The 14,449-nt window shown below is 38.2% G+C and overlaps 1 protein-coding gene across 7 annotated transcripts in view; it reads left to right on the forward strand.

Moving 5' to 3' along the window:
- The window catches only part of PATJ (PATJ crumbs cell polarity complex component), a 356,331-nt gene that overhangs the window by 238,972 nt on the left and 102,910 nt on the right, over window positions 1–14,449 (forward strand). The gene's annotated exons all lie outside the window — the stretch shown is intronic.

The following is a 14,449-nucleotide window of genomic DNA, read 5'->3' on the forward strand; positions in this document are numbered from 1 at the left end:
TAAAATGGGGGCTATAAAGCACTTACCTCACTCATTGTGGTGTTTCAAAAATTAGAAATGCTTACCACAGTATCCAGCATGGAGTAAAGGCTTGAAAAAATGTTAGCTGGTCCTTTATGATGGTGATGATCATTGTTTTTCTCCCCCTTCTCTATAGTTACCTGTTAGTAAGACCCGTCCACTCCCAGGAGATGGCTGGGATTAAGGGGGAGTTTTATTCCCGTATATGGGCACTAATGGAGGTGATTGAAATATTCCTTTCCATGCCATCACTTCAACCTCACAGGCGTTGGTGCTTTGCTCCTGAAGAAATCCTACATCGATGCCCTTTTCTCTTGCTCAGTAACACTTTCTGGATTTCTAGGGGTTTTTACCCTTTTTTCTAGGGGGAGAAACCTTCCTCCTCTCATCTGTCTTTATGTATTTATTAAGACGACCACCTCTGGCTTACTCACCTTGAAGTCCTCTGTCAGACACCAATCTCTTTTTTGGGGTTTCTTGGCCCTTGCTGTTGCCAGAGGTTACAAAATTAGAGTTAGATGATGAAAACATGAACAGACTTGAGGAAAGGTCAGCCCCTCAAAAATTTAAGATGTCCATCAAGAGAAGTGCATCCAAGTAAAGAGGTGAAGCCATTTAGGCTTTAGAACTTTGTGTGAAGCTGTGTGAGGATCACATGAGAAGACGTTACGTAGCACTCAGTAGAGTTTGCACATCAGTGCTCGGCACATGGTGGCAACTGCTGCAAGGGACATTATTAATGATAAACATTACTGTTACCTCTTCAGCATTTGTGGGGCCTTTATTACTCATGCCGCGTCATCCCATTTTAAAGAGAGCAAAAGAAAATTGAGTAGGATCCAAAGGAAATCATTTAATGCAATTAAGTAGTTGGGAAATAGAACCCCCCTCCTTCAAGAAAGAAAGGTTAAACGAACTGAAATTATTTAGAGTACAGAAGAGAAAGCTGAGTAGAATTTTAATAATAGTAATATACTCCCATTAATTTAGTGTCTGGTGGTTTCAATTTTGATTGTTCAGAATCAAGAAAAAAATTTGTTCAAGAAATTAATGTTGTAAGCGTGATTGAGGATGCTGCTGAATACTTATTTACTGGAAGTGATTTTAAGAAATTTAGAAGGATCAAACTACATTCAAAATATGTCATCTAATTATGAGCCTTTCTTACATGGTCATTACATTATAGTGCCTAGCCCATAGTGGGCATTCAGAAAGCTTTATTGAATAAATTTCCTTTCAGCTCCTACTGAGCAATCCAGATTATTTATTCTCCAAAGGCAACAATCATAGTAAGTTAGTTTGACTTATTTTGTGGATTCAAAAATGCATATAGACATATAACTCATATTTTACAAAATTCCTCATACTTTAGTCCCTCTCCCTACTACTTTCTCAAATAATCTAACTTAGGGATATTTTCTATATCTTCTTCTATAGGGGGGAAAATGATGTGGGCTTGATTCTGAACAATCTATCATATCCACTTTTAGACTATCTAAAGGGAAATGAGCTTGAATTGTATCAAGAGAGATGTACACACTGCTTACAACCTTTTGTTTTATTCAATAGATATGTATCTAATAATTTGTGTGCCAGCATTTTATTAATTAATTCATGCCTCAGTTTCCATAGGGAAGGAACTAGTCATTTGACTAAGAACTCTTACCTTGTTTTCTAAAACAAGACTGAACTCTAAGGCTTAGTGATTAAAAAAAGAAACCGCAGTTCACCCTGCCTGGGCTTGAAACCTACTCTGTGATATCCCAGATTTGTGAGCTTGGTCCATTTCCTGAGCTTTAGTATGGGGATAATATAGCTATCTCTATATTTATAATGTATTTATACATGTCTAATGTATTTATACATGTAAATTGCCTGGCAATATGGACTCAACAATGGTGGCTGCTATAGTGATGAAGATGCTGGAGATGATGTTGATGGCAGAAGAAGGTGGGGAGGGAGGGAGGACAGAGGTAAAAGAGAAGGAAAGAAGCAGTTAGGGAGAAGGGAAGAGGAGGGGTGAAAAGAAGAACCACTTCTCATATATACTTTGTCTCATTCCAGAATCTTGACCAATTTTTGAGTGAAGCGCATTCACAGTTTTAGAATGCTTTAATTCACATCATAATGATTAAGCCCTGGAAGAGATAGGTATGGACATTATATACAACCATTTCTGGCAAATGTTAGAATAAGAGACAAGGACACAGCCTGCCTAAAATGTTTTTTATTTCCCTGTCTTCTGTTGTTGAGCTGCTGCTGCTTCTGCTTCTGTTTCTTCTCCGTGGTCTTCTTTTTTAAATGATGACCTGATCCTCCAACAAGGAGTGGAACACTCTTTAATTGAGGACTGTATAAAGAGAACTCTAATTAACATCAATTAATCCCCATGTCAATAAAATGTATTATAATAGATTTTACTGAGGTAAGTGATATCAAGTAGGGTCGGAATTTAAAGCACTTAAGGAAATCAAAAAAGAAAATACTTTATTGCTCATCAGCTCTTTACATCACCAATAAGGGTATCATGGTAGATTGGTGTCCTATTCATGTGTAGTAACCTGTGCATTTGAGGTGCTATCCAACACATCATCCTCGCTTCTTCAGGCTGATTGTCTATTCATTACTCATTTAGATACATCTTTCAGCCTCTGCCTATAAATTACCTCTTTCAGGCTGTTGTTACAAGAACTCTAATTTTGCCTAGTTTGGAACCAAATCCTGAAACAATTAAATACTGATTTGTTACCAAGTTTCAGGAATTTAGCACTTAAATCATCTCAGTACAACAGACGCAATTGTACTTTTCCTTAAAACGGCATAACTGCTTTGTGTGATATAATGTTACTTTAAAAACTGATTTTTATAAATTGTATTTCTTTGATTAGTGCTTCTCTTTGGCAGTATTTCCTTCCTTAGTTGAAATTAGTGATTCCCTGTGCATTTCCATTGTACGGAAAATTTTGGCTTTTATACCTGAGCAACTCTTTTTCAAATTTATTGACAATTGAGATAAAAATGGGAACTGGCCACAGGTTTGGGAGAATGATTAGTAGTAATCACAGAAAGCTGTTAAAATATGCTGCAGGCAACATTTTAATTAACTAGGGTCTTTAGTCTGTAGTGATGTACATTTGTGTGATCACGTCCTTATAGTCTTTTAACACTTGTCTTTATTCATATACTAATTGATCTATAATTCACAAAAGGGGTGTGTGAGTCATCAAGGAAAATTAGCAAGTTGCTGCTGTGTATATATGACTTACATAATCACTTTTTGCCCTTAGCTCCCTACATTGCTAGATTTTGGACAATCCTGTAATCATGTAATTGTGCCCAATGGCACATATAGACTCTGGTATACTAAATTATTCTACTCTAGATCATCTAGATGTATATTACAATCTGGGGGCTTACTGTGTACCATACATTCAATTCTGTGAGTTTTCCTGTTCTACATGAGCCCCTCTACACAAGCGCTCCGATTTCAGTACGGGAGGAACACTGTATTAATACGATCAAGAATGAATTGCTGTATTTGGCAGTGCAGGGATCCAAGAAGATTAATGATCTTGCCTGCAGCTCTTGTCATACCTTCCCCCACTATCGAAAATTAAATGTCATGTATAACAACTCACTCTCCATTACTTAATTACATGTGGAAAATGTGTCCTGTTAAAAACTGCTGGGGCTAAAGGAGGCCAAATGAAACTGAAACCCTTGGAAAGATTTAGTGCTGGCTGTCAAGCCCTAACAAGTGAAAGTGGACTCGCCATGGGATCCACCTTACTGTATCCACTGAACGTGTCTTGTTTTTATAATTAAAAATATGGTGTGGCCTGTTATCCTCTAGCCATGTCCCTAAAAGATGAAGTTGATTTGAAATTAATGTGAATGTCAGAGTAAGTCCATCTGAATAAGCAAATTGAATGCCTGTTTTTAAGACCTTTATTGTGCTCTTGATTCTTTGCATCTAGTTTTGATCAATAGGAGGGAAAAAAGATTGTGGGAACAAGTATGAATTTGACTTAAGAAACATTCATGCGTTTGTTTGACAAGTATTTGCACAGTGCCTACTTGTGCAAGTGTTGTGGAGCGAGTGACACAGAGAACACAGTCTCTGCTCTAAGAGAGGACACAGAGAGTAAAACAGTCCAGTACCTTATCCAGTGGTGTAAGTGCTGTGATACTATAGGAACATATAAGAGACACACCTAACCTGGTCTTTGAAGCCTGTGGGAGGGTGTCACAGAGAAAGACGTTTAACCTCAGACCAGAAGGATAAGTAAGCAAAGTCATAGCATGTATAGAAACCCAAAGATTTCTAGAATTGGATGTTATGCCCAATATACGTGAACATTACTTCTAGAAGAAAAGCAGTCCTTTAGGAAAGTATCATTGGATGAACACAGCTATGTGTGTCATTCGATTTGATTTCTGTAAGCAAGCCTCTTTCTCACTCTCATAGACCATTAAAGAATGCAAGGCCCCTTTTCAAGTGCACAATAAAATATCATCCATGGCATATATGATAAGAAGTTTTGAGGAGGAGGCCTGTCATTAGCACTGAACCATGTTAGCAGTTGTAGGAAGTAGAGACTCTCCTGTAGTTTCAAGGCTCTTCTGTTTCTTTGTTTAGTTGGACCGTGTGGTAGAGCCATATAAGTCTCTCAGGTGCTCTGAAATGCTGACTCTTGCTTATTTCTTCCGTACTTGTTTCCTGTACTATCCATTTTAAATAGTAATTTTAAATTCATAAGTAGAATTTATAAGACTTTTGGTTCAAGAACAAGGTGAAATTAGAGTGTTTTGTGTTTTGATCTTTTGTCAAAAACATTGGAATTTATATATTGCTCCCTTTGACAGACTGTGGTAACCTTGGGAAGCTGTATGTTTAATCCAGTTATCATTCCATCGGGGCATACATTTCTGGAAACATCTTGACAGCCTATGACATATTCTTTTGCATATCCGCAGTAGCCGTAAATTTTTCTCTTTTGAGGGTGGCTGTAGCTAGGTAGTCTGAAGTAACCAAATATTTTACAGGGCCATTCGTGAATTCAGATGAATTTAGTCAATTAGGTAAAGTGCTGCTACCAAACAAGACCATCTTTCTTGTATGACTTGTAAAGTATCTTTGAAAACCACTGTTATTATTGCATGAATAGAATTGCTAACTTTTTCTTTGCTGCTCCTATTTCTTAACACCAGCTTGTGGGAATCATGACTATATTTGTTTCACTTCTTTTGGCACTCAGAAACAGCTAGTTGTGATAGTCACAGGGATGATGGGATTTATTTTTTTTTTGGCAGTATTTTTACACCTGTCTACACAGTAGAATGCCTGTTTCCTTTGATAGACTCCTCTCCCCCAAACACACACACACATGCACACAATGTATATAGTATGATGGAATGGTAAAAACAGTAAATCTAGATACCTGTCTCCCTCTGTAGAAGCTGAAATAGATCTCTCTTTCACTGCCAAGGTGTGGCCAGTGGGTGGTCATGCAACCTAAGTTTGGGCAGTATGATACCTTAGGCTTAGAACAGGAAGCAAGTAATGTGAGTGACTTTGTATGTATGGTGTTTATTCATGGAGCCACAGGGCCTTGATCAGAGGCTCCTGCTATGACATCATTCTGCATCCTGCTTCCTTGTCCTCTGGAAGTCACTTAGTTCCTGGTCTGTTCCAAGTCTGATCACATAGCCTGCCTATGTTTTGTAAGATTCCAGTATCCCTCTAATAAATTACCTTTTGCTTCAGGTGGCCTAAATTCATTTCTATTGCTTGCTGCCAAAGAATCCTAATGAATGGGAAGGATGCTAAAAGTAGAGCTCTCTGAACAAATCATGAGCAACCAGAGCGAGTTCTCTCTGCACATATGCTTGTCACATGTAGGCTCTAAGCCTTGATCCTGAGAAGGTTTTATTTTTCAGACTTCTTTAGCAGAGCACAAGACCTCTGAACAAGTCTCTACTGAGGATCTCCAGTATGACAGGTTTCCGTTGCCATTGGCTCTTGAAATGAGATTACCACGATGATTTCAGAGAAATCAGGCAAGATTTTTCCCAGACTTATACCTGCAGGAAGAGTCACCTTTCCTAGCACATGGCCTTCCGGTGAGGGCTGGGTACCTGAACAACATTTGGGCTTTGCCAGCCGGAATAAAGAGGAGAATGGCTGTGGATATCTACTGTACTATCTTTAGAAAGAGTCTCTATGAGAAACTTGGTAGGCTGTCATTTATCCCATCCAGTCCTAAAGCTCCCCATATTAACTCTCCTGCCAACCTTCACTGCCAAATATTTTATGAGTCAACTTTTCCTCTGTACAAATGGCAGCCATTATTTAGAACTTACCTGGGGCCACCTTTGTAAAATGTGGGTCTAGATGCTGAGTTACTCCCAGCAGCCCTCAGTTAGTGATTGACATTGTTAGGAATGCCATAAATGGAGTTCATAATTCCACTCACTAGGCATTTATTTCAGATTCAGCATATTTAGCTATTTTGGTGGTTTTTCCAGTTGGAAATTGGAAACTATTTAGTGTATTCATATAGTTAGAAATACCTCCTGGAATCTTTTCAGAAAGGAGTTTTGCTCCCACTGAGATATAATGATTTGCTTTGTTTTATATGTTACTTCTGGTTCATTTACATGGAGGCTTCCTGGCTGAATGTTAATTCAATGTCATGTTCCAATTAATATAGCAAATGTAGAGTTTATTTTCAAGTGTCTCACATCACTGTATTTATTGATAATACAGTCAGAAAAAATTATCTAGGCCTGTTTAGTTGTGTTCATGTGTTCATTTATTCAGCTTTTTGTATGTGCACACCTAAACAATGTGCTAGCCACTAGATTGTAGTTATAATCATTTTAGAACAGGTTGCAAAAAATTAAATCAACGTACTCAGTACTCCTGGTTGAATTCAGGCACATAACTTCTACTTTTGATATAATGCTGTTTTGTGGACATAAAATAAGATTTATGGGTTTAGTGAAAGTGAATTTCCAAGTGGTAAGACCAGAGCAGTCCTGAAGACAAAATGGTTTTAAGTGATATTCTAAATAATTCAAATGTATTCTCATCACACTTGTACTTTGTTTGGTCTTAGTTAATTTTTTAAATTGTGGTAAAATATGCATAACATAAAATCTACCTTATTAACCATTTTTAAGTGTACAGTTAAAGTAGAATTAAGTATATTCACATTGTTGTACAGCCATCACCACCATCTATCTCCAAAACTTTTTACATCTTGCAGAACTGCAACTCTATACCCATTGACAAATAATACTCCATTCTGTCCTCTCCGCACCCACCCCCAAGCTCCTGGCAACTATCTTTCTACTTTCTCTCTCTCAATTTAACTACACTAGGTATCTCATAAAAGTGGACTCATACAGTATTTGTCCTTTTGTTACTGGCTTATTTCGCTTACCATAATGTTTTCAAGGTTCATCCATGTTGTAGCATGTGTCAGAATTGCCTTCCTTTTTAAAATTGAATGATATTCCATTGTATGTTTATCCATTCATCTGTTGAGAAACACTTGGGTTTCTTCTACCTTTTGACTATTGTGAATAATGTTAGTATGAACATGAGTGTACAAATGTCTGTTTGAGACTCTCAGTTCTTTTCCATATATACCCGGAAGTGGAATTGCTGAATTATATGGCAATTCTATTTTCAGTTTTTTGAAGAACCACTGTAGTTTCCATAGCAGCTACACCATATTACATTCCTACCAACAGTGGACAAGGGTTCCAGTTTCTCTACAACCTCACCAACTCTTATTGTTTTCCATTTTTTTTGATAGTACTTATCCTATTGGGTATGAGATGGTATCTCATTGTGGTTTTGATGTGCATTTCTCTGATGATTAGTGATAGTCAGCATTTTTTTATGTGTTTATTGGCCATTTGTGTCTTTTCAAGTCTTTTTCCTGTTTTTTAATCAGGTTGTTTGTTTTGTTGTTGAGTGGCAGGAATTCTTTATGTATTCTGGATATTAACTCATTATCAGATATACGATTTGCAAAAGTTTTCTCCCATTCCATAGGTTGCCTTTTCACTCTGTTGATTGTGTCCTTTGATCCATGGAAGTTTTTCATTTTAATATAGTCCAATTTATCTATTTGTTGTTGCTTGGGCTTTTGGTGTCAAATTCAAGATATCATTGCCAAATCCAATGTCATGAAGTTTGTCCCCTATGTTTTCTTTAACAATTTTATAGTTTTAGTTCTTATGTTCAAGTCTTTGATCTATTTTGAGTTAATTTCTGTATATGGTATAGGGGAAGGATCCAACTTCATTCTTTTGCATGTGGATATCCAGGTTTCCCTGTACAATTTGTTGAAAAGATCATCCTTTCCCCCATTGAATGGTCTTGGCACCCTTGTTGAAATCATTTGACCCTACACTGAGGGTTTATTTCAGGGCTTTCTATTCTATTCCATTGGTCTATATGTCTGTTCTTAAGCTAATACAACATTGTTTTGATTGCTATAGCATTGTAGTACATTGCGAAATCAGGAAGGGTGAGACCTCCAACTTTGTTCTTCTTTTTCAAGATTGTTTTGGCTATTCCATATAAATTTTAGGATGAAACACACTTTCACTTTTAAAAGAAGGAGAAATTCTCCTTGGAGATATCTCAGACCCTGATAAATGAAAAGTTATGGAATTCTACAAATACACACACACATACACACAGCCCATTACATCAGATGTCTTTTTTTTTTCCTCATTCAGAAACTGTTGTCATGGGCTCAGTGTGCTTTCCTGAAGATAAGTATGTTCTCCTCATATCTCACTAATCTTTGTTTTAACCACAATTTGTAGCATTCTTTTAGAGTTTACATTAGAGGAGAATCTCATATTTAATCCTAAGGAATTAGTCAGTGATTATTGGATTGATACTTTAAATAACATGTTATTGAAATCTCTTACTACAACTTAATTATGGTTACAACTTTGATGGGTAAGGAATAAACATAAAGGGTTTTATCAACAAATCCCTGTATGTGACGTGTATGTGCTTCTAAGAATGCAGTGAAGTATTCTTAGAAGAATAGAAAGAAGTTGCTGAGAAAAGCCATGTTAGTAGTTTGGAAATTCAGAAGAGAGAGAGATTGCTGTTGTGACAGTGGTACAGCAAGAGCTAGTTAATGCTACCTGGGTAGATTTACATAGGAAAAAATTAAGTCTAAACTGCATGAACAAATTTAATTCAAGTATTTATTGAGTACCTACTGTATCTCAGATACTATATAAGACCACGGAGTTAAGTAAGAAGTTATTTAAGAACTTCCAATACATGCAGATAAATAACTATACATCAGGCAAAACTAACACCCATAGAGGGAACTCTATGATGTTGGGTTATTCAGAGTGCATTTGCAGGCTTGGTTACAGAGAGGGGATTTCACAGTTGAGACGGGAGTGATTTGGATTGACTGAGACACGGAGAAAGCTGTTGTCACAGTATAGACGATGTGAAAAGTGCATGAATTAGGATGGGGACATTGAACTAGAAGAAAAGAGAAAAAAGAATGAAATCTTTAGAATGAGACCTTTAGACTGAATGCTTTCTTTGGGTCTAAGAGTTGATGGGTGAATGAATCAAGAGTAACTGAGGACTTAGCACCTGAAAATGTAAGCATCTGAGACTGAACATCGTAAAACATTAAATGTTAACTATTGTTCCTATGCTTTAGTGTTATGACATTTATGTTATCTCTCAATTCTGTTAGAAGATATTATCCTAATTTTATAGATTAAGAAGCAAGACTTTTTAAAAGTTGCGTAGTATCTTGCTTACATCTTACTGGTAGAACTGCAGATGGAACTGTACATTTACCTAGGTCTGCTTAGGACTGGATTTCTTTCCAGAAGAGCACATAGACGTCTTACACATTATATAATCATGAATTCATTTTTAAACTGGGGTATGATTTATACTCAATGCAATAGATTTTAAGTGTTCAGTTTGTTGAGTTTTGATAATACAAAGCATACACCTGTGTAGCCATCACCCAAAACAAAAATGTAAGAAATTCATTCACCCGGAAAGCTTCCTGGTGCTCCTTTCCAGTCAGTCCCTCCCTGCAGAGCCAACACGTCTGATTTCTGTCACCACAGATTAGTTTTAACTATTCTTGAGCTTCGTGTAAATAGAATCAAGCAAGATCTATCATTCTGTGTCTGGTTTCTTTCATTTTACATAATTTTTTTGAGATTTATCCTTGTTGTCCTATATATCAATAGTTCCTTTAATTACTGAGGAATATTCCAATCTATGAAGATACCACAATTTTTTGATCCATTCTCCTGAAGGTGGACATTTGGGTTGTTTCCAGTTTTTAGCTATTCTGATTAAGGTACAAGCATGACTTTTCGGAAAAAAATTATTATAGAATAAACTTGTTTAGAACATCTTTGAGTCAGGATAGACTCAATAATCCTTCAAACGTTAACTAACAGCCCAAATGTCAGTCGCTTAAAACGACACAGGGTTTCTTTCTTTCTCATTTTACAGGTCTACCGGGGCTCAGCAAGGGGGCCTCTCTGCTCCCTATGGTCAGTTAGGTACCCAGGCAACAGAGGTTCCATCTCAGCCTGTGTTTCCATGATCACCAAGGCAGAAAAGGAAACGTAGTTAATCGAGAACTGGCTCAACTTTAAAGGTGAAGAAAACTGCCAGCCAGAGGATTTAGGAACAGCCCTACTCACTGTCAGAGAAGAGTACTGAGGGAATTACACCCCATCATACTATTCACCATCCTACCTGCACTATCAAGCACAATGAGTATTTTAAAGCATTTTACAGTCATTATATTTATTTGAGGGATGAGTAATGTAGCTGTGATACTCCAAACTTAATTATGAAAAGTTGATCGAGTCAGAGTGCGCACACTTAGAACCCTGCATGCATCTTTACCCTGAGGAAAATTGTGAAATAGCTTTAAGAGTAAATTGTGACAGGGCTTCCCTGGTGGCGCAGTGGTTGAGAGTCCGCCTGCCGATGCAGGGGACGCGGGTTCGTGCCCCGGTTTGGGAGGATCCCACATGCCGCGGAGCGGCTGGGCCCGTGAGCCATGGCCGCTGAGCCTGCGTGTCCGGAGCCTGTGCTCCGCAACGGGAGACGCCACAACAGTGAGAAGCCCACGTACTGCAAAAAAAAAAAAAAAAAGAGTAAATTGTGACCTAGTAGAACTTTTCCCCAAGATGGATCTGGGGATATTAGCTTGCATATATGAGATAAGATATGTGTGGCTTTGGGTCAGGCTATTGAAATGGAAAACACAGTAATATAATAGTTAAAAGAGTAGGTTTTGAAGCCAGATGGCTGGATTTTAATCTGAGCTGGCTATTTATTAGCTTTGTGACTTTGGTCAGGTAGCTTAACCTCTGTGTAAAATGAAGAAAATAATTATAACTACTACGTAGAATTGTTATGAAGGTTAAATGAGTTAACACATAAAAAGCATCAAAACAGCAATACATGGTAAGAACTGAAAAGTTATGTTTCTGGTGATCGTGTTTTCCAAATCAAAAAGTTTTGTTAGGTATTACTTTTCTCTTGCTGTGTAACAAACTACCACAAATTTAATGGCTTAGAACAACACCCATGTATTAGCTGACAGTTCTGTAGGTCAGAAGTCTGGCACAGAGGGGCTGCGCTCTCTGCTTAGGATATCATGAGGCAGAAATCAAGGTGTTGGCCAGGCTGAGCGCTTTTCTGGAGCCTTGGGTAAAAATCTACTTCCAAGCTCATTCTTGTTAAAGTCTATTTCCTTGTTGGTTCTTAGATGGAGACTTTCCTTAGCTTTTAGAGGCCATTCACATCCTTTACCATGAGGCCCCTTTCATGCTCAAGCCAGAGATGGTACTTCTAATCTCTGACTTTCTATCTCTGACCTCCAGGCATTCCTTAAAATTCATGTAGGTCAACCTACTAATTTCAGAGATCAGGACAATGAGGCTCTAAGAAGTGAAATCTCCAGATTTAAAGGGCCCGTGTGATTAGGTCTTGCCCAACCTGGTAATCTGCCTTTATCTTAAGGTCAGCTATGCTGTATAATTTAACCTAATCATGGAAGGGAATTCATCCTACTCACAACCTGTAAACCAGGGAGCAGGAATCTTGGGAGCCTTCTTAGAATTCTGCCTAACACATGTTTTGCACGATTTTTACCAATATGAATATATTTTTATAACAAGATTGAATTGAAATGTGGATCCAGAGTGTGTCTTTGTCATAAATATAAATATTCTACAAACAAAAAAACTGAATTGGGTGTGTTCTAGCATCCTTTTGGAGAAAAACTAAATTGACAGTCCCTAGATAGAAATTCCACTATTGTGATTGTCTGTTTACCCTAGCTGTGTTCCTCACTAATTGCTAATATCATCAAAGGCAGGAATCATGCTTTATTCATTTTTGTATTCATAGTATAAATATTTGTTAAACAAATGAATATATTCAAAATGAAATCAGAGCTATATTATTGAAGTAAACTCTAATTGAAGTAATTAGAAGTTACTTCAATTACCAATTGAAGTAAACTCTAGCCAGCTTAAATTAAAAGGAGAATGTATTGTAAGAATACAGGGATATCTTGTGGACTCTTAAGAAGAAGCCATACAGCTAAGACTCTGAAGAGAAGGAAGTAGGGTGACTTCAGAGACGTCAGCAGAAGGGAGTTCTGAAGCCCCTGTTTAGCCTTGAGCATTTCCGTTAGTATTGTCTAGATACCACACTCTTGATCTCTATGAGTCTGTTCTAGATTTTGAGTCCCTGGGAGAGAGAACTGATGGGCTCAAAATGTGGCTGGCATCTGCCCCCTACATCCACTGGGGTTGAGGCCAGCTGTCGGTGTTACACAGTATAGCCCATCCATGGAATCACTGTGAGCTGGGCAGACACTCCGAGAAATGTCCATTAATGTGGTAAATACCAATAGCTGGCTGACTGCAGGCAGCACATCTTCTCTAACTCGTGAAGTAGCTTGGAAAGCATAGAGCACACTCTTGATAGTTCTACTTCATATCTTTTTCCTGCTTTGTTAAGACCCCTTTCACTCAACAGACATTTATAGTACACCTACTCTCGCTGAGGTATCCTGCTACAAGCTGGGGATATAAAGAAATAAGATCCCATCTCTGTGTTTAGAGAGGGAGAAAGAGCAGCAGCACAAATAATCCTTTTTTTTTTTTTTTTTTTTTTTTTTTTGCGGTACGCGGGCCTCTCGCTGTCGTGGCCTCTCCCGTTGCGGAGCACAGGCTCCGGACGCGCAGGCTCAGCGGCCATGGCTCACGGGCCCAGCCGCTCCACGGCATGTGGGATCTTCCCGGACCGGGGCACGAACCCGCGTCCCCTGCATCGGCAGGCGGACTCTCAACCACTGCGCCACCAGGGGAGCCCACAAATAATCTTAATAGAGCACAGCAAGTCCAGTGATAAGGACATACCTATACAGTGTTCCAAGGTACCCTGGAAACCTCACATTTATCCATGGTAGAATTCCACTCTCTCTCTCCCAACAGCTGTTAAAAAGAATTACAAAAACACCAACAAACAATTACAATTCCTGATTGTATACCGTGTGGGGCACCAGGACCTAAGAAACTTATGTTGATTATACTGGGAAGAAAAGATTAATTATGAAGCAAACAGATTTCATTCCTTATGAGAATCATGGACTCTGAGGGGTCAGAGGGTCCCCAGAAGTCTTTCAGGTTAACTGTTTGTGTGAAGTGTAATTATCTTCTCTCCTTTGGTTTCCCTCTTCCCATTTCTTTCTCTTTAAAATTGCTGCCCTGTCAGGTCTCCACTTGCTTAATGCCGAGGTGTGTGAACACTCACTCACTAGTGGATTATAACGGATTATGAACTGTAAATTTTTATAGCAGCTTTCTTCACTCCACTGAGGTTTTCTGTACTGTTCTGTTTTTAAAAAATTAATATGGACTTTAAAGGCCAGTAAAGTCATACTAATTTGGGGAAAATTGTTAAATTATGAAGGGATAACTTGGTCCAGCTAATCATAATTTCTCAATAAGAATTTACGTGTAGCTATGTTTTTTAATGCTGGTAACCTTTGAAAGAGATATGAAAAGCCATCTGCTTAATTACTGCCAAATACGCTCTGCCCCACGGGCTCTGAATCTGGAGCAGATATGTCCTATTGGCTTTCAGCTCTAAGCTAGAGCTGAGCTCTATTGTGTTATTCCATGGGGCAGATTGAATGGGAAAGGGAATTACCACTGGGAAGATGCTGTTACTTACCCATGGGTAATTGATTACTTCTTCTGTGTATGAGCAAATTGCTGAGGAATGGATTGTACTCCCTGAAAAACTGTAGCCATCTCTTAACATAATAGTGCATGCTCAGGGAATCTATAATAATGTCAGAAG

Source organism: Delphinus delphis, chromosome 1 (genome assembly GCF_949987515.2).
Source record: "Delphinus delphis chromosome 1, mDelDel1.2, whole genome shotgun sequence".
NCBI classification, from domain to species: domain Eukaryota; kingdom Metazoa; phylum Chordata; class Mammalia; order Artiodactyla; family Delphinidae; genus Delphinus; species Delphinus delphis.